Here is a 27,809-nt window from a genome sequence, read left to right on the forward strand (position 1 = left end):
GGCTGTTTTTGCAGCTCAGGCAGTACCTAGAAGCCACAATGCTATCTAAAAAAAGCCAAAGATTCCCCCATCCTCAGGTGGCATAAGTCAGCAGAGTTGCCTCTACACCCCCAACTCCCTTTGTGTAAGCCAAGGTCTGCGATGGGTGCAAGAAGCAGGCATGCAGAATGAAAGGGGGTGAGATGATACGTATAACACTCCATAAGACTTCTGGCCATTGAGGCTGCTGGTTACACATAATGTCACTCAAAGCAGCCCTGAAGAGGCTCTAAGTTACAACAAGGGCTCCGACTATTAGTGTCAGAGGAAAATAAAGATGCCAATTTCCCCCTACGACCTCAGAAGTTATGGTGGCCAATTCTGGCTGGATGTATTCCTGGAGGTTTCATCATATCATATTTCACTGAATATTAATCTTGAATTCCTGAAGACTCCAAGACAATCCTGGAGAGCTGGCAACTCTAGGCATAAATCACTGTTTGAAATTCTCTGACTGGTGTATGTAAGAAGGTCAGACATGCTGATTGGGCTCTTCTGAACCTCAAAAATCTATGAATCACTGTAATCAGTCAGAGGAGACAGGTAGTTAAATTATCTCAGAGCATATTAAACAGGGGACAGCAAAGAAAATAAAAAGGTTTTTAAACTGGCATTACACGGATGAAAAAAAGTTTCTTGACATCCATAAACACCACTGAATAATCCTTCACAGGATAAAATAATCAGGCTGAAAAATTCCAATGGAAAAAAAAAGGAAAGCAACTAAATGTTAAAACACTCCAGATGGACCATTTTTCATTTCCCTTACCAAACCAAGAACATACATGAGACAACCCTAGGGAAAAAAGCCTACTTGTCAAGTTGTCACACTATTTTAAGTTCAGCCCCAGTTACGATCACTTTAATATAACTTCCCTGCCACACTGTTTTTCATTCTGTCATATAGTGGTTGGTTCATATTCACAGTGTCTCGCTTCTTATCAACTTGGCAGCCTTGATACATGTTTCTCAGTCTCCATTGAAGACAGAATTTATATGTACACTCCAACATATCCAGAAAAATACATCCAACAATGAGGCCCTGAACTGGGTAAAAGCCAACATCTGAATGGCATGAAAGATGAGAAAATTTTGAATGATAGAAATAATGCTCATCAAAAAGAACTCCGTTGTCTGGATATAATGTGAAAAGCGTACAGAAATCTGATTTTTTTAATGTTTTTATTTTTTGCTGATCCAATTACTCCAATGGAAAAATTAATGAAACAGTTCACAAAAATTAAGGAATTAATTATATTTTAAATTGTCTTACAAAATGCTAGATAAATCAACTAGCTGTGTGATTTAAAATTGATTTAAATCAGTGCAAAAGCCTGTGTGGAACCTTGGCCTTAAATGGATAAAAACCTGGCTTATGCTGATTTAGCTTATGTTAAATGAGAACAAGTTTAAACTAATGTGAAATGAGATTCTCTTAAACTTGTTTTGCATCAGTTTAACTAAACTGGGTTAGAAAGCTCTGATATAATTCATGTAACTTCTGTAAGTCAATAAAGGATATGATGACGCACAGACACAAAAGGGAAAGAGTGCTAGAGTCAGAAAGAGACATGATGGTTTCATCTGGTGAAGTGTGACTGTTTCATTGCATGAATTTGGGGTGATTACCTTATTCAAGAGCATAGAATCCATGAGTGAGCTAGGCAAGTCATTTCAAATGAATTTCAATAAAATCTTTATAGGAAAGTATCTGCCTAGCTTTGTCTATCTAGGTGTTTACAATGCCTTGTGTGGTGTGTCCTCTGAACCATTACTGGTTTTAATCCTCTATTTCAGAGCAGAGCCAAACACAGAAAAAACAAATCTGGACAGTTTCATGAAAGGCACGGGAAACCAAGTTCCAGGGAGGTGATAGCCAATCCCTAACCCTAATCAACAAGTTAGCTACCTCTCTTTGCCAGCATCTGAATTATATTCATGTTCATTTGAAAAGGAGACCTAATAACAGAGACCAATATTTGTAAAAGCCTTGTAGAGGGACGGATGAATATCATGATGAAGTAGTGGCAAGCCAAGGTTTAGAAGGAGGGCTTATTTTTTAGATTAATGACAACTCCTGTTATGACACAGTCTGAATGTTATTCCTAGAAAAGGGCTCTTGTGTGACAAGAAGTCTGATGTATGAAGTACAGAAGGAGTCCAGTGAACACTGCTTTGAATGTTGAATCCTGCTTGATATTGTTTGATATAGATCCACAGGACCAAAGGAGTGGTTCTGGTCAAACTGATTAGATGTCCTTGTGTGCTGGCTGATGCCCTTCATTTAGCTCTGTTCAGCCAGCATGTTCCCAGGATGATATGCATGTGAAGAAGGGCACTTCTTCAAGACAAGTACAAAGTAACTCATAGAACACTAGAACGGGAAAGGATCTCAGGAGATCAACTCCAGTCCCCTGCCCTTATGGCAGGACCAAACGCCATCTAGATTATCCCTGTGTCACGGGGTCGCCAGTCCAGGCCGCCACCCTTCCTGTTTGCACCTAGGCTGCGCTCAACGCACCACCTGGTTCCGAATCTCCGGGCAGAGTGGGGGGTCCGGGCCCACCCTCTCTCCGGACCCCGACCCAGGGCCCTGACACAGACACTCTCAGTGGTAGCAGGGGGGGCTGGTACCCCAAACACACCTGCTCACGGGTTCCACAGCCCACCCTGGGTCCTGCTCCACTCCGCCGGCCCTCAACCGTGCCGGTCACCCACTGGCCTCCGCGGGCTCCCCGCCACCTCCGTTGCCCCCTTGTCCAGGTTCCGCAGTCTCCTCTTCTCTCTCCTCGCCTCCTGACCCCGCTGGCTCCGTCCCCCTTACCCCGGCCGCTCCTGCTCCTTTTATCCTCCCCCTCCCTTCCGCCTTCCCTGGCCTCGCCCTTCTGACGTCATCACCAGCGTGCCCCGGCGCCGCGTGATGACATGTCCCTCCACCCCCGCTCGGGCCTGCCGCGCCGGTTGCCTGCCCCCCGGCTGCCCCGTTCGCCTCGCACGAGTGGCGGGGTTGTTACACCCCGTCACACCCTGATAAATGTCTGTCTAACCTGCTCTTAAATATCTCCAGTGATGGAGATTCCACAACCTCCCTAGGCAACTTATTCCAGGCAGTTTATCACCTGACAGTTAAGAAGTTTTTTTCTAATGGCCAACCTATACCTCCCTTGCCATAATTTAAGTGCATTGCTTCTTGTCCTACCATCAGAGGCCAAGAAGAACAATTTTTCTCCCTCCTCCCTGTGACACCCTTTTAGATACCTGAAAACTGTTATCATTCAAGCACTGTTACAGGCTGGGGACCAACTAGCTAAGTAGCAGTTCTGCAGAAAAGGACCTGGAGATTACAGTGGATGAGAAGCTGGATATGAGTCAACAGTGTGCCCTTGTAGCCAAGAAGGCTAATGTATATTAGGTTGCATTAAGAGGAGAATTGCCAGTACTGTAGATTCAGAGATGTGATTATTCCTCTTTATTCGGCTCTGGTGAGGCCACGTCTGGAGTATTGTGTCCAGTTCTGGGCCCCCAATTACAAGAAGGATGTGGACGCATTGGAGAGAGTCCAGTGGAGGGCAACCAAAATGATTAGGGAGCTGGAGCACATGACCTACGAGGAGAGGCTGAGGGATTTGGGCTTATTTAGTCTGTAGAAGAGAAGAGTGAGGGGGGATTTGATAGCAGCCTTCAACTTCCTGAAGGGAGGTTCTAACGAGGATGGAGAGAGGCTGTTCTCAGTAGTGATGGATGGCAGAACAAGGAGCAATGATCTTAAGTTATATTGGGGGAGGCCTAGGCTGGTTATTAGGAAAAACTCTTTCACTATTGGCTACGTCTACACTGGCCCCTTTTCCGGAAGGGGCATGTAAATTTCACTAGTCGTCATAGGGAAATCCGCGGGGGATTTAAATATCCCCCGCGGCATTTAAATAAAAATGTCCGCCGCTTTTTTCCGGCTTTTAAAAAAGCCGGAAAAGAGCGTCTAGACTGGCCCCGATCCTCCGGAAAAAGTGCCCTTTTCCGGAGGCTCTTATTCTTACTTTGAAGTATTTAAATCCCCCGCGGATTTCCCTACGACGACTAGTGAAATTTACATGCCCCTTCCGGAAAAGGGGCCAGTGTAGACGTAGCCTATGAGGGTGGTGAAGCACTGGCATGGGTTACCTAGGGAAGTAGTGGAGTCTCCATCCCTAGAGGTGTTTAAATCTTTGCTTGACAAAGCCCTGGCTGGGCTGATTTAATTGGGATTTGTCCTGCCTTGGGCAGGGGGCTGGATTTAATGGCCTTCTGAGATCTCTTCCAGCTCTATGGTTCTATGATTCTATGTCCCCTCTTAGTCCTCTCTTTTCCAAACTAAACAAGCCCTGGGTCACTTCCTACCCCACTGGTGCACTGCGCTGTCCTCTGCAGCGGCTGCTGCAGTGCCTGATGCTGCTGCGAAGGCATCTGCGGCTGTGACTGCTGTGGCATCTGGTGCAGCTCCAGCTGTAGTGGCTCTGGGGGCTGGTGCTGCTCAGTGGGTGGCTGTTTCTGTAGCTGCTGTGGTGGCTGGGGCTGCTCCAAGGCTGTCTGCTCCAGATGCAGGGGCTGTCCAGGAGCTCCCCCATTGGCTCCTTCCCCTCCCAAAGTCCACCCCTTCTGCCCTGAGTAGCCCTCTTTTATACCCGAGCAGCGGGAGCATGCCCAGTAGGCTACAGGGGATGTAGCCACGCTGGCCCTCATAGTGGAGTCTACCACTTCTGGCCTAGCGTGGGGGGAACCTACCCCGTCACAATCCCCAAAGGATTTTTTAGGTGCAGTAAATGGAAGTTAGGTTGTGCCTGCTGTTTGGGTCTAGTACAACTCTAGCATATAAAGTAACATGATACCAATAGTGAAATAACAGAAAAATGAAACATTCAACAGCTCTCTCTCTTGATATTAGAGTAAGAACGGTTTTATGGTTAAACCTGGGTTCAACTCCCAGCTTGGCCATAGACTTTGTTTGTGTGTGGGAGACACCTTGGAGAAGTCACTGAATCTGTCTGTGACCCAGTTCCCCATCTGTATAATAAAACTTCCTTTCTCCTACACTTTGTCTACCTGCTTAGACTGAAAGGATTTTGAAACAAGGATGGTCTTCTACTGTGTGTGACAGCCTAGCACCATGAGTCCTTGATCTCAGATGAGTCCTGTAAGTGCTGCTGTGTACAAACAATGATATTATCCAAGTACTGCTGCATGATCATATTAGTTAAGCCCAAGAGAACTACATGCTAAAGGCAAAATATCATTGCCTTACCTAAGAGCCTGATTTTGAGAGGGTCTAATCAGCCCTATGGAAAACACTCTTGCAAGCCAAAGAGACTGCCCCTCCCCCCCAAAAAAAATAGATTACAGAATAAATCATCATCAGCTATTTTATTTTGTTCTTCTTTTTCCTTTATGCCACATTTCCTGGTGAGAGTTGTGGTGCCAACATGGCAAGCAGGAAGGAAGAGACTACTTTTTACTTCACAAAAGGTTCCGGCTCCTCCTGAGGGATTCCCCAGCCAACCAGGAGATATAAATAATCCCTCTACTATGTTCTGGGACAGCCTTGTGGTCTCCACCCAGTGGGACATGCCTGATAGAATTACTTGATAAGGATGCCCCCAGAGGCTAAACCACCTTAACTGGCTCCTCTCAATCCAGAGAAGCAGCAGCTGTACTCCAGGACCTCCTGGTCTTATCTTGGTGAGTAAACCCAGCCATCCTGTGGAGAAACCTCATTTCCGCCACCTGTACCTGTGATCTTGTCCTCTCAGCCATTGCCTACAGTTCATGACCATTGGTGAGGATCCTCTCCAAGAATAATTATACTCCTCCAAGGATTGTTATTTTCTTGCAGTGGAGGGGCTTGTGCGCTCTGACAAACCCTAGGGCTAGGTCTCCTAGTGCTCCTGTGGGGTTCACCCAAAGCAAACAAATCAGGGGGAAGATTCCAGACTAAAAATGATCCACCCCAAGACCATCATGATGTGAACCTTGCCTGGACTAGGAATACCAGGGCCAACCAGATGGTGGCAGGTGACAATGTGGTGACTAGACCACGCATGTAAAGGGCAAGGAGAAAATAAAAGGTGAGGGTTGGGTGCGTTGCCAGAAGGGCAACAGGAGGAGATGGACACAAACTGGAAATGTTATATTTATATTTTTTTAAAGTCAATATTAAGGATGGTTAACAAATTTTAATAGAATAGAATGACTGTTTCTGTAACATCGTATAGAATTTCAGAAAAAAAATTATAGCCCTGCTATAGAATTCTATTAGATGGATAGAAAAATGATAGGCTATCTAATTTTCTATTTAAAAAACAAATCTATATAATTAAATTTCCAAGTCTTTTACCCACCAGCAGAAGGGTCTCTATTCACATGGTACTGAGGCATGTGAGCAATTTTTTTTGGGGGGGGGGGGGTAAAAAGATGTGTCAGATTGCTTCAATTGGCTAAATAATCAGTTGGCAAAAGATTAACTTAATTCCATAAGCAGAATTTAAAAACTCCATGGTTCTTTGTTTAAAAGCCAGATTCTGCAAAAATGAGCCCCAGTTCTGAAATAATCTCTGTCCTCACCCATCCTATGTTGGGTCTTTCAGCATATCATTACCTCTTCTTATTGCATTATTCCATCTGAATATTTCTGATTTACACTGGAGCCATTCTATGGAGACTCACACTGTAGAATCCCTGGGCCTGGTTCTCCATTTTCTTGTACTTTGTCTGGTCATTCACTCTTTTGTGAGGTAAGTGCCAGGTGGTGATACAATGACTGCCAATCAGAATGTCAGAGCTGGCTGCTCATTTGGCTCAGGTTTTATACCACAGCAGTTCAGAATCAAGCCTTCAAGCTGATATAACTGAAAAAAGAATACGGTTCAGAATCTATCTCCAATGAATTCTGTTTTAACATAAAAGAAAAGGGGAAGTTAAAATCGCTCTGTTCTGATTTAATGAACTTTCAGGAAAAACAGGATTTTATGATCATTTTGCTTCTGTAAGGTACTAAGTATTGCCCTCCACAGAAGCCAGTGGGAGACAAAGGCACTCTTCTAGGACCAACCCTGCGGGAAGGCTGGTTTAACTGGCTGTTCCCTTCATACAGGCTCTGTTATCATTTCCTCACTTTCTTATCAGCTGCTCATTCTTAGGATCTTAAATTGCTTCATTTACCTCCCATTCTATTGTACTGTTCCATCTCCCTAACCTTTCTTTTCCCTTCTCCAGTGTAAATGTCCTCATTACCTCAGTTTTATCTTATCTTTCTTATATTCCAATACTTGTTGAAATAAGGGGAGACGAGGCATGAATGTGAGGCATTTCCTCACTTCTGGTTGAGTTGGACTGGCACCCATTCTGTGAATCACACATCAGGAATGGCTCTGGCTCAGAGACACTTAAAAAGCAGCCCTATTTGCTTATGCAACAGACTAGCTTGCATGGCATGCATTTCCAAGTGCCAACACCCTGGATCTTTTGCAAAGCCTCTCTCTAACTTGGGAAAAAAACTACCTCAACCTCAGCACTTACTGTTTTTTCTCTCCTTATTAAAGTGTGTCACTGAAACATGTGAGCATTATTTCTAAACTTCATGCAGTTTCTATGATGCATCCTGTCTGGAGCAGGAGCCTGGAGACAACGGATTACAGATGTCAATTCATGAGGATCCTGGAGATGCACAGGGAAGACTGGCTCCCCTAGGCTCAGATCTGTCCTGCCTTGCTCTGCTGGCTTTCCTATTCTGAGGTACAGTAACATTTCCAGTTTGTGTGTCCATTGGCCGGGTGGCCTGGGAGGAACTAGTGATGCTTTACTTGGATATCTCTGCAAGGTAACCAGGGAATGGTGCCACTGCCAGTCTCCAATCAGAGGCTTTCCCACCTGAGAGACCTTTTCACACAAAAACAAAAACAAAGTGCTGGTGGACAAGCAATTGAACTACTGAAGAGGATGGAGGAATAGTGCTCAGTACACAGCAACCCTCATATCCACACTGAATGGAGGAGGATCCCTGTGAGTCTGTGTTCTGATCCAACTAGGGATGTAAGCAACTAGTCGACTATCCGATAAGCATAAGCTTATCAGATAGTGGAGTAGTCCCTCAACTAGTCGCTTCCCCCCACACTTTGCCGACTATCAGAAGCCAGTTCCCCCCAGCACCAGCACTATCTCCGTGAGAGGTAGGGAAGGCAGAGAGGTACAGGGGACTGGGTGTGAGCCAGGAATCAGCTGACTCCTGGCTCACACTCAGTCCCAGGTGCTGTGCTTCTGTTTTTTTAAATTTATTAAGAGCCTACCAGCTCAATACATTTAAAAAGCGCGCCGGGACAGCTGATTCCCGGCTCACACTGGGTCCCACCGTGTGCCAGCATTTTAAACGTATTAAGAGCCTGTTGGCTCTTATTACATTTAAAAGGCAGAGCCACAGCGGGGTTAGCCCCTGGCGCTGGGAGTTAATTCCGCTGTGGATCTACAGTTTCCCCCGCTTATCGACTAGCCGATAAACTAATCAACTAGTCAGTGGAATTTCTATTAAACTAAATTTAACATCCCTAGATACAACCAGACTTTTTTCTCCCATTAATTTACCCCCTTTTTTCTTCCCAAATGAAAATTAGAAGAGAATCCAGGATAAATAAACAAGAATCGTTTAGTAAACAGTTTCCAGCAATCCCTGCCCACTCAAGGAAAGTAAGCCAAGTCACCTATAGATAGGAGTCTCATTCATGTTTAAGCAGACAAGGTTCACAAGACTAAGAGAGATAGAAGAAAGAGAAAGATTTACTGCCTGTATCAGATTAAAGTGAACTGTTTGAGGAAAGATGAAGGAAATGAAATGATGTGATCCAAAACAAGTAATTGCTATAACTACTATAAAATGTATCATTATTGTAAGACACGACTTACGTTGCCTCCACTCTGTTGTATTCTTCTGTCTAGTATAAATGATAGCCACTTACTTCTTTTGCGAGGACCCTCCATGGTGTCAAATCCAGATTCTGAAATTTAGATACTTAAATCATATCGATTTCAAAGGAAGTTAAGTGCCATGCCACTTGGTCCAATTTCTTTGACACAGGTTCTCAACACCTCACAGGAACAGGCCAAGGAACTGCCAATCATTCTGTATAGCTTGAAAGAAAAAACACAACTAAAGAGGAATTAAAGGAAAATGCCACCCCATGTAAGTGACCCATTTTGAGCAAAACTGGACAACATGCAGAGATCTGTCCTTCAGAAATAGTGCTTGCTTGCAAATGAAAAACATATTACTGCCCTGTTTATGTACCCCCCCCCCAAAAAAAAAATCCAGCTTGCAGGCAGGAATTTTTGGGGGAGTGGGGGGCAGTGCTTTATTGTAAATGTGGACAATAAAGGTGTGAATACACCTCCTATGATCCCCCAAGTAAGCAGGGAAATCAGCCCCACTCTTCCCCTGGCTGGTCAAAGCATGGGGGAGGGAGGTGTAGGCAGCACACTGCTCCCATTCTTCCCCTGGCCGGCTGGAGCATGCTTACTTGGGGGACCCTGTGGGGTGCTTTTGCACTCTTCACACCCCCTGCTGCGTATGGGCCTGCCAGATATCCCTATAGTGAGTACTCCTTATAATCTCAGGAGAAATTAGTTAACATGAGTAGGAGTAGCTGTGAGTGAGTGGCTCACTGAAAATTAAAATATATTGGAAGTATTTGTAATGCCTCACTGCTTGGTGAGTATGATGTTGTGATATGCATCTGTTATCCACAAATCCTTTCCACTATTTTTCAAATTTGCCTTAATAGATTTAAATAAGCCCAGCTATTACTGAAATTCAAAGTAAAATTGCACAAGAAACTTTTGCTTCTTTTTTATTTTAAAATTTCAGTTTCTGCTCTTTTTGGTTGAAATATTTTTGTAGTTTATATTTGAGTTGAAAGCATATATAATCAAGAAAGAGTGAAAGCAAATAACTGGAAAACAACAAAATAAAACTAAAAGCATATCCACCTAATCTCTTCCTGAGTTATGTTTGTCTTCTATCATTCAACAATTCAGAAGCACCACAAAACAACTCCCCTCCCAAAAAAACCACACACACCTCAACAACTAAGGCTGGCAAAATCAGCATTAAAAGAGAAAGAGAAAGAAAGGGTAACTTAGTGACCTAAAATTAGATGATTACGCTCCTACAGTGACCTAAAAATAATAGGTCTCATCTTTTGGCAACGATTTAAAAATAATAGAGAACACCCTTCTCCCAAAGTAATTTGGCCAACAAACAAGACATAATGTAGATATAGCACATAGGATGCCTACAGCTATGAAATGTGGCATTCTATTGGTCACAACTGTCATATTGTGTCATTATGCTAAGCTGGTTTTTCTTTCTTTTATATCTTAATACTGGTATTCTCCATTTCCTCTCGGTGGTAGAAATGTTGAGCGGCACTATTTTTTAGTAGAAACTATTTTTTCTGGTCAGTGATAACTTCACTGGATCTTTTCTGCTGATAGGTGCTGTCTGTTCTCAGGCAGCTGATTGATTACTTTATGACTGTCCTATGAATTAGCACAGATGTTCTCAAACTTGATTGCATCATGACCCCCTTCTGAAGATAAAACTTACCACATGACCTCAGGAAGGGGGACCAAATCCCTGAGCTCCTCGAAGTCCCACCGTCCTGAGGGGGTAGAAGGGAAGAGGGCAAAAGCCAAAGGGCTCCAGCCCCAGTCATGTGGGGAACTGTAATCTGAGCCCCGCCATGCAGGGCTGAAGCTCTTAGATGTCAGCCCTTGATGGGGAATGGGATTCAGCTTTGGCCCTACGCAGTGGGTTCAAGCTTTGAGTTTCACCACCCAGGGCCAAACTTTCGCCCTGAGCCCAAGCAAGTTTAACACCAGCTCTGGGGACCCTATTAAAACTGGGTTGTTCATGATCCACTCTGGACAGATTGTGAACTGCTGAGTTGGCAGATGATATCATGAATAGAACATTAGAGAGATTAAGAAAACTTCTGTCATCAACCCCGAGAGAAGCAATCATTTTAGTGCTCACTAAAGATACCAATAGATTACAGCCTTCTACACACCCACAGAATAAACAGATTCCAGGCAGTGGGAGTATAATTTTGCAAATAATGCCCAGCCCAGTGCCTCTCATTCAGAGTGAAAGGGGCCTGTCTATGCCGATGTAGCTTTACTTCTCTGCTGGCCAGGGGCAGATATAGGGCAGGGCGAGCGGGGGCGGCCACCCCGGGGCCCGCGCTTCAAGAAGCCCCGCACCTGTGCCATGGCAAAGGGGGGCCCCGCAAAACTGTGCTGCCCTGGGCCCTGCAAAATGGTCATCTGCCCCTGCAGCTGGCAATGCCAAAAAAGTTCCCATCAGTTTTGTGATATGGACACTTGCACACTGAGAAACAACCATCAGATAGTAACACCTTTGCCCTGGTCTACAGTAGGGAGTTGTTTCAAAATAACAAGCTGAGCATCCACACTACCAAGCCCATTATTTCAAAATAATGGGCTGGTTATTTTGAAATAACTCCTGTTTTCCACGAGGAATCATGCTTATTTTGAAATAGTTAATTTCAAAATAGTGGTAGTGTGCATGCTGTACTGCTGCTATTTCAAAATAATCCCCAGAGTCATTCAAAGTAATTACTCTGCCGTGCTTCCTGGGGCTCTAAGTCAAGGTAGCACATCCATATAAGGAAGCCTGCCTTGGACTGATTTCGAGGCTTCCCTGTAGTGTGAACACGCTGTTTCAAAATAGTTATTTCAGGAGTTATTATTTTGAAATAATTTGTTAGTGTAGACATGCCCTTTTAGTCCCAATAAGCCTCAGCTGGATTTTGACTGAGCTATAGTAAGTAGCACCCATAAGGAATTAATCTATTGATTAAAAACTCCAAACTTGAAATGTCCTAAAACTTACATCCAGATAAAATAATCCTTTTTGTCAGAGTTAATCCTCCCATAAATTGCTTTATGCCTCATTTGCATTTTTTGTAACTGATCTATTTGGACTGAGAGCTATACAGAATGAATGCAAACTATTACATGCTATCTACTGTAGAAGATACAGTTAGCATTAGGGATAGTTATTTTTTAAAACAATGTATTTATATTTTATAGATTTAGAAAGCTATTATTGGTGGTAAAACATGTTTATAACGTGAGAGCTCTGAAACAGTTTGGGCCCCATGTAACTTTCTTTCTACTTATAGAATTTCATCTTTACTCAAAATAGATCGCAGTGTGCATGCTTTAAGTTCCAAACACAAGTACAACATAAATGCAATTGAAATGCAGCTTTGTGTTACATCAAGAAGCAAAAGCCTGGAAAAGGGAGCGGCAGTAGGCTCAACAGCAGTTTCCTGAAGACACGAGTGATATGAATAAAATAGGGTTCATTTGTACACTGGTCAAGAAAATGCAACGTTTCAAGTATTTGATGTTGAACAGTATAAAAAACCCCAATTACGAAATAATGCAGATTCTAATTAAGAAATAACAGGAATTGTTACCTACCTTATACAGGGTTACATAGTACAAGGCTGTGTGATTTTAACCACCCTAGAAAAGGCAACATTCACCAGGCTAACAAGCCATACTGAGCTCTGGACAAGAGCTGTAGCTGCTCCTTCATCCACTAGATGCTGCTGTGGAGCCTAGCAGCAGGAGGCTGTGTGGCCTGACTGCCTCCTCCCTGATTGTGCCTCCAGGAGCACGTCTACACAGCAGGGCTGAAGCTGAATTATGTCATGCAACTTCAGCTATGTTAATTGCGTAGCTTAAGTCAACTCGGCTTTTGGCCCTGTCTACACAGCAGGAAGTCAAAGGAAGAACACTCTTCCTTCGACTTCCCTTGCTCCTTGTGAAACGAGGGTTACCATGAGTCGGAAGAAGTCCTCCAGTTCGATATTGTTTCACAATAAAGGCTTGCAGTGTAGATGCGCACTGTGCTATTTCGGTCTAACATCAGTTATTCTGAAATAACACTGTTGCATAGACATACCCTAGAAGAGCAGGAAAGGAGCTGGAGAGGGCAGCAGCAGCAGCGGGGGGGAGGGGGGGAGGAAGCAGGAGCAGCATATAAATTGAATGGCAGAGAGAAAAAGTGCTCATGAGTACCCCAAAGCTACCCCAGCCAATCCTCAAATCCACCCACACCTCCTTCCCAGACAGTAGCCGTTCATCTACCCTAGCACGCGTCCAGCATCCTACCATAAGACCCACCCACTACACAGCCATCCTTCATTTAGCTCCTCACCCACTACCCTCTAGTACTTAATGACTCAGACACTCCATCATCCACCTCCTGAACTTAGTGGTTCCAGTCAACCTCCAATCTATCCCAGCACCCCTAGACAACTTTCAATCTGCGCATACATGCTCCAGGCTTGCACCCAAGTTTCATGAAGTGTGGGGCCTTGTCTTACTTTAGGCACTACTTGGGGCAGGATATATTGACCATAAGCTGAAATTTGTGGTGGTGCAAATAATTAGCTATTTAAATATGTTCTTAAGAACTCAGAAATCTCAGATTCATTATGGCCCTTAATCAAACATACTCGCACAGTGTAAACCCAAAGTAAGTGGAGCATCTTGCCCAGTATCTTTGATAAGGGGCTCTACTGTATCTCAGTTTTCTATGTTATATTTACTTTGTATTTGTGATAGGCCATAAGACTGGTAACTGAAGACAATAAAACTCCAAACTCCTGTGAAAGCAGCAAAACCTTGCCAACAGATTCAAGGTGACAATAGACAATCTTTGGTCAAATGGGTAAATAGTAAATATGAGTCATCTAGAGCACACACATTAGCATGAAGCATCATGGGAGTGCTACAAATATATCTAGTTGTCCGAAGTCCACTAAGGCTTCAGTAACATTCCATAATAAATACTGCAATTATAAAATCCTTAGTTTAATTATCAAGTTTTTTAATCCTGTCAAAGAATATTCTTTAGCTGTTACCTAAACCTGTCTCGGTTCTTCTTTCCCACACTACACATGACATTTTCTAAAGCTTTCTTTCTGTTTTGGCCGGGACACATTTGACTAAAGGATTCTCCCATATAAGGCATTCACTAGCATTGTACTCAGAGGCATATACCTACAGGTATTTGATCATTCCATGATCTCTATCACTCTCCTGCTAAAACACTGCATTCTTTTAAGACAAAGCTTTAGAGTCTTCTTTTACAAGCTATCAACAGATGTAAACAGAGCCTGAGGGTGAAGAGCCTAACATCATTTAGTTTAATCCAAACCCAGGGTTGGATCTGGTGCAATTACTTTGCTTTTATTTTTCTTTCTACAAAAGTCTTCACTGGGCTCTACTTTTTGCTATTTAATTTTCTTTAAATTTTGCTAAGGGACTGTGCCCCCTGCTCGTTACACTTGCCAAATCCCCTCTTTCTGGGGGTAGACAGCCCTGATCCACCCCCCACCCCGCTCCAGACATGGGGCAGGGCCAGGCAGAACTGTGATAGCCCTGGCCTGCTCCTTGCCCCCAGCCGCTGGGCCGAGGCCACTCCTCCCATCAGTAGCCCTGAGGCTGTGCCAGACCTGGCTCTCTCCCCCTTGGCCACTGGGCAGGGCTGAGGCCACACCAGCCCCAGCTCTACTCCCTTCCCCTCTACCCCCACCCCCTGCCCACTAGCCCTGGCCAGAGGGAGCGGGGCCGGGCCAAGACCTTACCAACCCCACGCTCTCCCTCCGACTTCCCTGAAGTGCCCTCCTCCAAGCAACTCAACCTGGGGGATTATCGGGGCCTAGTGCAGGGCAACAGCAGGGGTCACTCCTCCCCCTGAACTTAACACAATGGTGGGGAGCCACAGGAAGTGGAGCGACCCAGCAGCCTGCTCCCCTATGCTACCTATCTCCCCGCTGAGTCGCTCCACTTCACTGCAGCGGCAGGAAGCAGAGCAACCTAGCTCCAAGCCCACTCTGCTCTGCTCCCGAGTGCCCTGTTGCTGGAGGGAATGGAGTGGAGCAACCCAGCTAGGAGACAGCAACAGAGTAGAGCAGACTGCCGCATTGCTCTGCTTCCCACAGCTCCCGCCACCACAATGAGTGGTAGAGAGGGGGGAGGAGGGGATGGAACCAACTCATTCTGCTGGCCCCAGACCCGCCAGGTAATATCTCAACTTGCTCTCGGCCCTGCGGGCTAACCTCAATATGGGGGACTATCCCATCCATAGGACAGTTAGGGCAGCTAACACAGGGCCCCACAAAGTGTGAGGCTTGGGAAAGCTCTGCCTATAGGGCTTCCCACAGAAGTAACTGTTTATAAAGGGGTTTTCAGAATTCACATTTGCCATGTTAATTTTTAAATGGGCCTATTTCAGCACAGATTTAAAAAATCCATTGTTGGTCCATGACTTTAATGGCAGTTTGCTGGGAAAAGGACAGAGGGAGAGAGCCCGTGAACACACATGCATGAGTAGTTTTACAACACTCTTTGGAGCCATGCTATCCCAGGCTGGGGGCAGAGCAGAGCATTCTCATTGGCTGTGTCTACACTGGGCCACTTATTCCGGAAAATCAGCCGCTTTTCCGGAATAAGCTGCGAGCTGTCTACACTGGCCCTTGAATTTCCAGAAAAGCAACGACGCTCTACTGTACAAAATCAGCCGCTATTCCGGAAAAACTATTCTGCTCCCGCTCGGGCATAAGTCCTTATTCCGGAACACTGTTCCGGAAAAGGGCCAGTGTAGACAGCCCAGTAGTCTTTTCCGGAAAAAAGCCCCGATCGCGAAAATGGTGATCGGGGCTTTTTTCCGGAAAAGCGCGTCTACATTGGCCACAGACACTTTTCCAGAAAAAGGGCTTTTCCGGAAAAGCAGCCTGCCAATGTAGACGCTCCTTTTCCGGAAAAACTGAAAACGGAATAGTATTCCATTTTAAGCATTTCCAGATATTCATGCCAGTGTAGACACAGCCATCGTGTATAGGGAGGAGGGGGCAATGGGAAGAGGCTCGCCATGGCCACACTAGGAGCAGGGCCTTGGGCAGAAGGGGTGGCGTGTGGGGTTTGCCTCTCTGAGCCATGGGGTCACCCCACCACTCATGATCTGCAGTAAAGAGTTTAAGATTTGCTCTTCAGGATTAATACTTTGTTATTATTTCTTGGTATTGCAGTAGCACCTCAGAGCCCCATTCCTGGACCCAAAGACCCACATTTTGCTAGACTCTTTACAAACTCAGAGTGAAAAGATGGTTGCTGGCCCAAACAGCTGGCACAGAAGTAGCATTGTTTGGGTGCTTTGAATTGCAAGTTGCTCTTTGAAAAAAAAAAATGTGAAGGAAGCTAGGTTCAAGTCCCCTGCAAGATAGTTCAGGTATTCTGTAGCACAATCACTGTGCTTCTTGTCCATAGTAATGCATAGTCCTTTGTTCCTGTAGTTGTATTAGTCTATTTAAAAGAGGAGCACTTTAATCATGCAGGTAGGGCTTTGAAAAGCACCTAAGTGACTAAAGAGCCTGCGATGGACAGGCGTGCTGGCCAGCACCTGGTGTCTAATGGGTTAAACTCAGGTAGCTAGCAAGGATGTTGCCAGGGAGCCAGAAGTACCAATGGGGATACAGTGCTGAAATCTGAATTGGATATAGATACATGGTCTGCTCTTCCTTTGTATGTATTCTAAGTAAGGGCTGGAGAGAGCAGATGCAGGGACCAGAATTATCATGCCTACAAGAAATATTGGACATGGGAGTAAACTGGACCTGGAAATATGGATCAGCATGGATCGTGAGTAGAAGGCAAAGCATATCTAGTCACGCTCAGGATATTTCTTTATTTTGGTTGTTTGGTTTGAACTTTTCTGTGTGAATCGACGCTTTTCCTCCCCCATTCACTAAGGCTGTGTCTAGACTACACCCCTCTGTCAGCAGAGAGATGTAAATGAAGCACTTCGAAAGCACAAACGAAGCGGGGATTTAAATATCCCGTGCTTCATTTGCATAATCATATAATGGTGCTCTTTTGAAAAAGCGCTATTTCAAAATTGAAACTGCAGTCTAGCAGTTCTGTGGAAAACTGCGTGCTTTTTCGAAAGATCCTGTAAGCCTTAAAAAAAAAAAAAAAAAAAAAAAAAAAAAAAAGACACAGCCTAAGAGTTGTTCTCAAAGATTTTCTGTGTTTTGTTTTACTTAGTTGCTCTGCAACACCTAGTAATTAAGTATGCTTTATCAAGTATATCTTTTCTTTGTTAATAAAAGTCACTTTAAGGTGATGATTTGATTCATGTGTCTTGCAAAGTAATAGAGGGTCTGTGTGTATGTATCTGCCTGCCTAGACTGAGTGGTCAGCTACCAGAGACAGCAGCTTGTTTTTCTCTTCCCCGCCCCCCCCCCCCAAGCTCTTTTGGAGCAAGTGAGCTTGGGGTACTCCAGGGGGAGGAATGTAAGTGTTCCCCCGGTTTAATTTTTAGGGTAAATCACTTGATGGTGGCAGCTTCCTCCCCTCCTTCCTCCCAAGCCAATGCATCTGTGACTCTAGGTTCTGCTTACAAAAACTCCCCACAGAGGCAAGGTATTTTCGGTTTCTTGTGCTCCCCCATCTTCTGCACTTGGAGTACCAAAAGGGAATCAGCCCTGGAGTCCAAGTTCCATTTTAAACTACTTTTAACGTTTCTATCCATTTGTGACGGGGCAGCCGAGCCCCGCACTTGTAGCCCCTCCCCCCCCCCGGGGGGAATAAGCAGCAGAGCAGCACAGAGCATGTGCCTGAAGTGGGGCAACAAAGCACCCCAAAGTCAGCCCAGCCACAGGGGAACGGGGAGCTCCGGTGCACAAAGGGCCAGCTCGACCGGTGGTGCCAGACACTGCCCCAGCTACAGGCACCAGCACGCAAGGGGCCGGCCCGGGAGACGTTGCCAGGCAGCGCGACACATCCTCCACGGGTAGGGGGCGGGGGACACGAGCAGGGGCATAGAGGATTGGTCCGGGGTCAAAGCCCCAGCTATAAAGGGAAGCATGCCGAGGCATAGAAGCGGAGGTCAGAGGAGAGGATGGAGGCCCAGAAGGGGAGGAGAGGTCTAGACAAGCAAGAGACAAAAGCGCGGAAGAGGGGAACGGGAATGAAAGGTCTGCGGTGCGGGAGACTGGGGAGGAAAGGGTGGGAGAAAGCCAGGAGGTCGTGGGACCTATTGAGATAGAAGGGGAAGGAAACGACCCAGGGCAGAGCTAAGGAGGTAAGCCCATGGGCTGACGAGTTAAGGGTGACACCGTGTCAGTCAGGTCATAGGGGGAGGAAAAGCTGCCCCTCGACCTTAGGGCCCTGGGTCATCTGGAGTCATCTGGAGCAGTGATGGTGGCAGAAGCCCAGAGGGGGTCCTGCAAGGCCCGGGCAGGGCCGACAACTCAAGGACCAGACCAGTGAAACCTATTACACCATTATTACTGCAAGACCAACCACCTGACTATGTATATAACATTTCTAATTTGATAAAGAAATTGATATACAAAGTGAATTTTGAATCTGGGAGTCTTCACCACTAAGTTAATGCACTGCCAAGAAGTCACAATTTGACTCACAAACAGGTGACAACATATGAAAAGTGTGAGGCATCTCTACGCCCATAATGCTGACATCAATCTCAAGGTGCACCTGTTCACACACAGATATTTGATTTAGCAGTCTAGAGCTACTTAGGTGTAGTCATGTGCATATAATAGGTTATATGACTAAGGAAAGTTTATCAGATTATCAGAAGGGGCAAAGAGAAAATAAAGCAATGAGCATTTTGACCTAGCTGGCAATCTAGTGACCACTTATTGTGCAGTCACACTGGTGACCTGAACTTATTTCCTCCCACCCAAGGCCAGTGAGGACTGGCTTCATTGTAAGCATAGCACAGTTTTCGCTGAAGACAAAAGTGTGTGCATTGTCTGTAAGAAACACCTTGCAGCTGCCCTACAATGAGTGGAATTAGGATCCAAGGGAGTGAAGAGGGAATTCAGCCCAATAATATAACTTTTGGAAAGGCAGCGAATGAAAGAGGAAAAGCTCCCAAGTGGGCAGTATACTGGGGAATATATGAATGGAATTGGGCTCCTCTCAAATTTGCCCATTCTCTTTGCAGAGTGGAAAAGTAGCTGCAAAGATTACCCACAAATATCTAACCTACCAACTAGCCTCCCAGGCATAATTACGTGCTGTTTGCTGAGCTAGCTGAGCCTATTTCCATTCTAAATGACTTTCAAGTTCACCCATGTGTGAAAAGGGTACAGATTTAGAGGGCAAATCAGAGGAGAAACTTCAGGGGGGAAAGTGAAATAGTAGAGACTTATGTGAATTATGTTGTCTTCAAGGGAAACCAAGGACAAACATATGCATTCACGCTGAAGTAGAAATTTTGAATGTGAAAAGGTGGCAATAGAAAGGTCCTGAAGGATCCATGTTAAATGAAGCTGGGATATAAGCTATTTCACAAAGTATGGATTGTAAAACAAAAGTTATTGGCTTGAGAGGGCTGGAAAATTTATTTTTCTGAGTGAAACCAAAGTCTATTTCATTTTTAAAAGCTCTTCAAATTGCACCTAGTTATTCAGACATCTAGGGTCTAATCACATTACTTGGATTAGATTCTGAATTTAGGCTTTGTCTACACTGCCACGTTTCAACTGTAGCTGCAGCAGCACTTTAACACAACAGCACGGTCATGGCATGGCTCACAGCTCTAGGTAAGCCGCTTCCATGAGGCGAGCAGCTAAAAGCACTTGAAGCCTGTTTATAGACGCATTTTACAGCATTGTAACTTCATGTCGGGGGGGGGGGGGGGGGGGGGGGGGGGGGGGGGGGGGGGGGGGGCAGTTCCACACCCGAGAAAGAATGTTACAGCACAGTAAAGTGGCAGTTTAGACAAGCCCTTAGTTACGCATGAGTGTCCACTGACTTCAAGTGGGTTTGATTTTAGGGATTTACTCTAGATTTAGGCTAAGTCTACACTTACAACATTAAAGCAGGCCCCAGCTGTGCTTTAAAGTGCAAGTCTGGCCACAGCACCCGCTGAGGAAGAGAGATTTGCATAAAGCACTGGGACTGCTCTATGTACACCACCTAAACGAAGAGCATAGCTCCCAGTGCAGGAAGCCTGCTTACAACCGCACTTCACAGTGCTGCAGTCAGTGGTGGGCGTTTTTTCCACACCCGAGCTAGAAAGTTGCAGCATGCCAAAGTAGCAGTGTAGACATGGCCTTACTCTGGAGTCACTGAGATAGGGATAAGGCCTTTAGTAAAAGGATGTCGGCTCGCCCAGCCAGTGTAGGCCCTAGACCAGCAAATACACTGGCATTCACTTACCTTGCCTATTTAGCACTCAAAGATAACATGTGCCCTAGGAGTAGGTGCTTATAAAATTAAATGTTTTTTTTTAAACTTCTGATCCTATCAGGTTTAGAATGGATGTAACCACTAAACAGCCAACAAGTAAAGAAGGTTCGAGAAGACTTCTTCCAATACCATGAAATTTTATGATGTAAGGGATCTTAATTTAGGGCCCAGTCCTGAAAAATTTTTATTCATGTAATTTTGCACTATACTCATACAAATCTACAAAATAAAGGGTTTGCAGAATCAGGCTCTTATCAATACATTTAATAGACTTTACCAGTCAAAAAAACAGTTCTTGTAGTAACTGTGCTATATTGCATACCATCCAAAGCTGGAGGAATTGAAAATAAATGTAGCAGTTATTTTAACAATTAAAACTTGTTAAAGCAATCAGATCCATTTAGCAACAATGTAAACAGCTGGATGCATTCTTACATAAAGAACATCAGAAATGAAAGACACACAATTGTTTTTCACTTCTCACCCCAAATGACTCCAGGTACCTATTGCTGCTGTAACAGCCATCTGTGAGCTGTAACCAGAGCTGTCCCATCCATAAGATGGTTCCGGGGAGGCTGCTCAGGCCCTGCACTTTGGAGGGCCCTATGGCAGCTGCCTCGACCATCCTATGGATTGGACTGTCCCCCATATTGCTGGGAGCCCATGGAAACCAGGGCAGCCCAGGGATTTATGGGGGGGGAGGGGAGTGGCATGAAGTGGCAGCAGGAGGAGGTCACCCCTCCCCCCCGCTCACTGTGATGATGGGAGCCCAGGTAGTGGAGTGACATACACAGCCTTTGCTGCCATCTCCTAGCTGGGGATCACTCTGCTTCCCCACCGTGGTGGGAAGTCAAGTGCCTGGAGCCCAGCCTGTTGCACTCTGCTCTCCCAAGTGATGCAGAGCTTGGGGTAGCAGAGTGCAGCAGGCTGGGGGCCAGTAATCCCAGGGGGCACATAGCTGAGGCAGGGGGGTAACCCAGGAATAGGAATTGGAATGTATTAGGTCTGTAAAAGAAATTTGGGGAGGCGGGGGGAGACATGGCTGGCATAAAAACGTATCCACAATATAGCGTCTAGTGGAAAGTGAAGCCAGGCCAGACAACATTAAAATGATACTTCTGTTATATCTGCAGAGCTGAACAAATCAAAAGTTTGTGCCCCACAACTCTTGCTGTAAACTACTTGAACTGCTAGGATTCTGCATTTACAACATCACAGTGCCCTTAAATGGACATAGCTCCACACAGAGAGAACTTCTTTAATGCTTTTTGAAAGCTATACTTTCTAAAGACTTGGCAACTGCTTTGTAAAGTGAAAGAGATTGTATACCCAACTATGATACAACATGCCAGGCAATAGAAAAAAAAAAAACACACAATTGTGCCAAATGAATCAGTTTTGAATTGCACAGAAATTAAATGATTTCAACCAACAAAAGAAAATACTTATCCTTCTTTTCTGTGTGACCCAATACAATGAATTATTTTGGTGGCAGAGGCTTGAACAGTGCCAAAAGTGTCAACAAAATGATGGTTCCAGAAAAACAAATTATTAGATCTGAATTTTCTTTGCCATATTGGCTGACAAAATGAAACTATAAACCAAGAAATTTAGCAATCACAATTTGTGATGCTTTTAGTCTGGTTTACGGTCTCATTCCACGTAAAGAAAGCAGGTTTCTGTCCAGTGACAAGTTCTGTAATGTTGGAATGCATAAGAGAGATATACTGTGTGGTCTGGGTTTATGCAACTGATTTATGGCTGCAGGCTGCCCTTTTCAGGCTATTACCAGGTATATTATGTATAAGTACTAATCTCTGCAGGGTTATGTTTTAAGTTGGCTTCCCATGATGAGACTGATTTTGACCTTTATACCTACCTCACCAATTTGCCAAAACAGAATTGAACTGCCTGAAATTTTGTGTGACAATTCTTAATGCTGAGCAGAATTTTCCTGCAAAGACTAAGGAAAACCAGACAAGCCATTTAGCACATTTTGTAAATCCAAAAACAAAGTGGGTTTCACTTATACATTTGAATTATATTTATTTTGCATTCTCACATCACCAACACAATTGTGCCTCATTCCACGAGGAGTACAGCTAGTTTGGATTAGAAGCCTAATCCGAACTAGCTACTCCGTGCCACGTGTAGCCGCGCGGCACGGGGTTCGAACTAGCTAGCATTTAAAAATGGCGCCGGCCGGCTTCATGCAAATGAAGCCCGGGAAATTCAAATTCTGGGCTTCATTTGCAATTGCGGATGACTACATTACCCCCGCTAGTTCGAACTAGTGGGGTAGTGTAGACATACCCTCCCTTGCCTCTCTGGTCATTAGTTTGAACTCCACTGCCGTGCCCTCAGGCTATTAACCCTCAGGCCACATCTACACTAGCAGATGTAAAGTGCTGGCAGTTAAAGTGCTACTCTTTGGGTACGTCTACACTACATGGCTCCGTCGACGGAACCATGTAGATTTGTTTATTGGGCAAAGGGAAATGAAGCGGCGATTTAAATAATCGCCGCTTCATTTAAATTTACATGGCTGCTGTGCTGGGCCGACAAACAGCTGATCAGCTGTTTGTCGGCTCAGAGCGCTAGTCTGGACGCTTCCCTGCCGACATCAAAGCCCTTTGTCGGCAGCCCCGTTATTCCTCGTGGGATGAGGTTTACCGGGGCTGCCAACAAAGGGCTTTGATGTCGGCAGGGGAGCGTCCAGACTAGCGCTCTGAGCCGACAAACAGCTGATCAGCTGTTTGTCGGCTCAGCGCGGCAGCCATGTAAATTTAAATGAAGCGGCGATTATTTAAATCGCCGCTTCATTTGCCTTTGCCTACAACCCTCATCTACATGGCTCCGTCGATAGAGCCATGTAGTCTAGACCCAGCCTTAGAGCACTGCAGGGAAACCCCTGTGGTATATCCACACAAGGCTCTTTGTGATGGTGGAGCATGTCCACATTAGCAGCTCTTGCAACACCAGAGAGAGCAGTGCATTGTGGTAACTATCCCACTGTGCTACTGGCTGCCTGGTGCTTTGGGAAGGGTTTGCAGTGCCACATGGAGCAGTCAGTGTCATCTGATGCAGGTTTCCCAATCCCATTGCTTCATGGTCATCCTACTACAATGAGAGCTGCTTTTCGACAGAAATCAGGGGCAGGAGGCAGAGTGTGACAGGGAATGGGGGGGCCTGGGAGGGTGACAGTGTTTTGGGGGATGTCAGCATACTGTCTTGTAAGTTCAGATAGTGGCAGGAAATAACACCTCCTGAACCGGGGTAGAGGGGAACCCAGACATCTCAGCTCCCCTCCCACCTCCTTCCTCTGCTCTTTGCAAAGCCTCTCTCTCCCCCCCCCCCCCCCCCCCCCCCGTCCTTACACAGCCACCTGCCTCTGTGTTCAACAGCATGAGCATTCCATCTGACTGATTTGCTCTGTGTCCTGGAGCAAATCAGCACTGCATGCAGGCTGTCCAAAACAAAGCTCTGAAAGAGGATATGTGCATTCCACAAACAAAGAGTAGACGGGATTTGAGGGATTATGGGCCATTTCCAGAGGCCAGTCAGGATGCAGCAATCCATTCAAGTGTCCACACTGGTCCCTCTGGACTGTATCCAGAGCACATCGGGAAGGTCTGGTGACAAAAGTGCTGTTGACATGCCAGTGTCACCAAAAGTGAAACACAGTTAAACCGGTTTTTCTGCCTCTGTTGACATTTCATGGCAACATTACTAGCACCCTGCCTGGTGACAACAAATAAGAGCAAACCAATGAGGTAAGCATCCCACAGTGCAGTGTTGTGGGAAGGAAGAACAGATCCCTGTGCTTCCTAGGATCCCTTTGCTCTTTGTGCTGAGGAATGTCAAATCAGTTCAGCAGTCTCTCCAGCCTTCCCCCAGCAGCAGCAGTCTGCCTGCCACTGTGTTTCTAGCAAGGTAAAACAGAAGCATTCCAATAATTTGTTCTTTGTTCCCCAAACGAAGCAGCTCGCTCAGCTGTCTGATACTTCCCAGATCTCTGAAAGAGAACGGGGGCACATGGCTGCAGGGTAGCAGAGATCACCACACATTGAGCAAATCCATCAGGGAAGGCATTGCAGGATACTGGCAGGAGCCAGTTCTCTCAGCAAAGCAAACAGCAGAGTCCACACTGGACCTTTGTCAACAAAAAATGGAGAGGAAAAGGCAAAGGCTTCTCTCACACACAGGGCTAGAAGTTTTTTGTTACTAAAACTGGGTGTTTTTCCCCCACAAAAGTTGCATCGCAGTGCAAATGCTCTCACTGTTTTGTCACCAAAAGGCAGTTTTCTGTGACAAAACATGCCGGTGTAGACACATGCCTAAGTGTCTTGCCTGTATGAACATCTTGGGAGTTATAGCACTGGAAGCTGATTTACTGTGCAGGAATTTGCCAGTGTAGACTTGGCCTATGACCCATCCTTTATATTTCCTTGGAATTATGAAAGTCTTTCTGTTTGCTCCAGGATACATGGTGAGCTCTCAAAACATCTTCCCAGGTGGTCGTGCCTGCTCTATACCCTAGGAGATCCCTACTTGGAGCCACACCAAGGTACTTTACCTCATCAGTGTTTGGTGAAAGAAGGCTGTCCAGTTCCAGCTGTGTGACAACCATAGGAATTACAATAACTATAGGCTGACATCAAGATGCATGACTGAAAGGGGCCATGACTGGGACGCACTGCAATGCAGGGTCAAAGTGAAGGAGCTGTGAAAACCCTACTACAAGTCACGGGCAGCAAACTGCTGCTCTGGTGCTGTGCCCATTACCTACCAATTCTACATAGAGCAGGATGGCATCCTTAGGGGTGACTCCACTTCCATTCCTGTGGATATTTCAGGTCCTCAGGGACCATCCCAGAGTGGACTGAGCCAAGAGGAGGAAATTGTGAATGAGTGCGCCAAGCTGAAGGAAGACCCAGAACCAGGGCATGGTTCAGCATTCACAGATGCATGCAATCAGGAGCAATGTTCTACCCCAAAGGAGGCTAGCTAGTCACAGCTGTTGGAGGTTTGAGAAGCACAAACACCAGATGACACACCTGGTAAGCAGTTTTGATTTCTGGAAGTGCACTGATATGAGTTGTTGGGTGGAAGGGAGGCAGAAAGCAGGCTTGGGTCTGTGAGGTGCTAGTACTGACAGAGTTAGTCAGATGCAGAACAGGGTGTTGATGGACTATCACTTTACAGTAATCAGCCTCATAGTTTTTTCTTTTTGATGAGATCTATGTAGCACTTTAAAGACTAACAAGATGGTTTAATAGGTGATGAGCTTTCATGGGCTTAAGTGGGTCTGGCCCACGAAAGCTCATCACCTATTAAACCATCTTGTTAGTCTTTAAAGTGCTACATAGTTTTTCCTTTTATTTTAGAAAGATCAGACTAACACAGCTACCTCTCTATTATTAGATCTCATCAAAAGTGTCTTGCAGGTGCTGGGCTGTTTGTCTGCACAGGTTCCATGGCAGAGCTGTTGGGTTCGTTGTCCCAGTAAGGGTAACATTCCACAACAAAAATGCACATTCCACAGACTTTCTGCACCTGCTTAGCCTGTTGTTGAACTGCTCCAAGTTGCCTTGCTGCTATCAAGGCTCCCAGTGTATAGCTTTGTGAACCACAGCATTAAGGGGCAGGTGGGGTCTCCATGGAAAAATAACCCTTCTGGTTCATGTACTCGGAGGCTAGGTGGTCTGATGCCTGAATTGGAGTATCAGTGCCATCTATTGCCAGTTAGGGAAGCCCATCTGTGCAAAGCCATCCACAGCTTCATGCTCATTGCCCAGAGTCACAGTCTTTTGGAGCAGGATGCAACTGATAGCCCTGCACCCTCTCATCAACTCAAGGCCAACTGTGAACTTTCCCACTCCAAACTCATTGGTGACTGATCAGTAGCTGTCTGGAGTAACCAGTTTCTACAGCATAAATCGCCACACACTTCTCCACCAGCAGGGCATCTCTCAGTCTCGTGTCCTTGCACCGCAGGGTGGGGGCGAGCTCACCACACAGTCCCATGAAGAGACCTTTCCTCATCCAAACGTTCCGCAGCCACTGCTTGTCATCCTAGACTTGCACAATGATGGGATCCCACCATTCAGGGCTTGTCTTGGGCACTCCAAAGTGACATTCCACTGTGGTCAGCACCTCCGTGAGAATGCCGCAAGACATCTCATATCATATGTACGATATGTGGCAAGACAAGACCAGTGTCTGACTCTTCATTGTCACTTTGAAGCTTAAGGAACAGTTCAGCTGTCATACATGACATGCTACAGGTTGAAACTCCCTTAACCAGGATTCTCTGGTCTGGCAACATCTGTTTTCCAGCAGGACCATCCATGGATATTCCAGGACCAGAGAGTCCCAGTGGAGAGCTAGCACAGAGCCCTGCAGGCTGGCAGGGCAGCAGGAACCCGACACGTGTCAACAGGGCTTCCTAGCAGGGAAGCGGGGGGTCCCATGCACAATAGTAGATCTGGCCAGTAGGGCAGTGGGAGCTGGGCACTTCAGCGAGAGCCCGGCCTAGCAGCAAGAGCCTGGTGCACATGGAGGGAACGGTGTTGCTGGGCACTGCAGCAGGAGCCCGGTGCATGCAGAGGCAGCGGGACTACTGGGTGCTGCAGTGAGAGCCCAGTGCACGTGGGGGTCAGCGAGAGGGGGGGGGGAAGATGGTCAGGCCAGGGCTGGAGGGAGCTGGTGACTGGTCAAGTCCCAAGGGGGACGGACCAGGGAGAACTAACCTGTAGTGAGACCAATTAGCATTTTCGTCATGGGATTCATTCCCACAAACTAAGGAGACAAAGTGCACAGCACAAAAGGCATTGAAAGATGGCACCAAAAGGAGGGAAGCACAGGCATTGCTGGGGTGCAAAGCGGTGCACCAGGACCAGATGGTATCACCCCAAAATTCTGAATGAAGTGAAATAAGGAATTGCACAACTAGGGTATATAAACTATTGCTTAAATCAGCCTCTGTAGTGGCTGGAGTATAGCTAATAGAATATAATTTTTTTTTTTAAAAAAGCTCCAGAGGCGATCCTGACAATTACAGGGCAGCAAGCCTAACTTCAATATCACGCAAATGGGCTGAAAGTATAATAAAGATCAGAATTATCAAACACATAGATGAACATTATGAAAATGCCACTAGTGTTTACACTGCCCAACTTTTAGCAACACAGTCATCACGCTTAAAGCTGTATAGCATAGACAAAGGCAGAAACTTTGTCTATACTGCTAAATTTAAAGCACAGCCGCACACCAGTGTGGTCATAGCACCAGCACTAGGAGAAAGCTCTCCCAGCACTCTTGGCAAACCACCACCATGAACTCCCAGCACTGAGAGCCTGTTTACACTTGCTTTTATAAGCTGCTTCAACTAATTCCTCCATCATTTAGTGCAGTTACATCTAAGTCTA

The 27,809-nt window shown here is 45.7% G+C and overlaps 2 long non-coding RNA genes across 4 annotated transcripts in view; one reads left to right on the top strand and one right to left on the bottom strand.

The window, feature by feature from the left end:
* Window positions 1-6,227: 6,227 nt before the first annotated feature.
* The window catches only part of LOC142830858 (uncharacterized), a 65,082-nt gene continuing 43,500 nt past the window's right edge, over window positions 6,228-27,809 (bottom strand). For all 3 annotated transcript variants that reach the window (XR_012906387.1, XR_012906388.1, XR_012906389.1), the window contains 2 exons: window positions 8,962-9,053; window positions 6,228-6,914 (listed from right to left, as the gene is read on the bottom strand). This is a non-coding gene — a long non-coding RNA (uncharacterized LOC142830858). The remainder of the gene's footprint in view (window positions 6,915-8,961; window positions 9,054-27,809) is intronic.
* The window catches only part of LOC142830859 (uncharacterized), a 62,686-nt gene continuing 42,469 nt past the window's right edge, over window positions 7,593-27,809 (top strand). Inside the window, exons 1-2 of the long non-coding RNA XR_012906390.1 lie at window positions 7,593-7,800; window positions 24,861-25,439. This is a non-coding gene — a long non-coding RNA (uncharacterized LOC142830859). The remainder of the gene's footprint in view (window positions 7,801-24,860; window positions 25,440-27,809) is intronic.

The sequence above is a fragment of the Pelodiscus sinensis genome, chromosome 10 (genome assembly GCF_049634645.1).
Source record: "Pelodiscus sinensis isolate JC-2024 chromosome 10, ASM4963464v1, whole genome shotgun sequence".
Classification (NCBI taxonomy): domain Eukaryota; kingdom Metazoa; phylum Chordata; order Testudines; family Trionychidae; genus Pelodiscus; species Pelodiscus sinensis.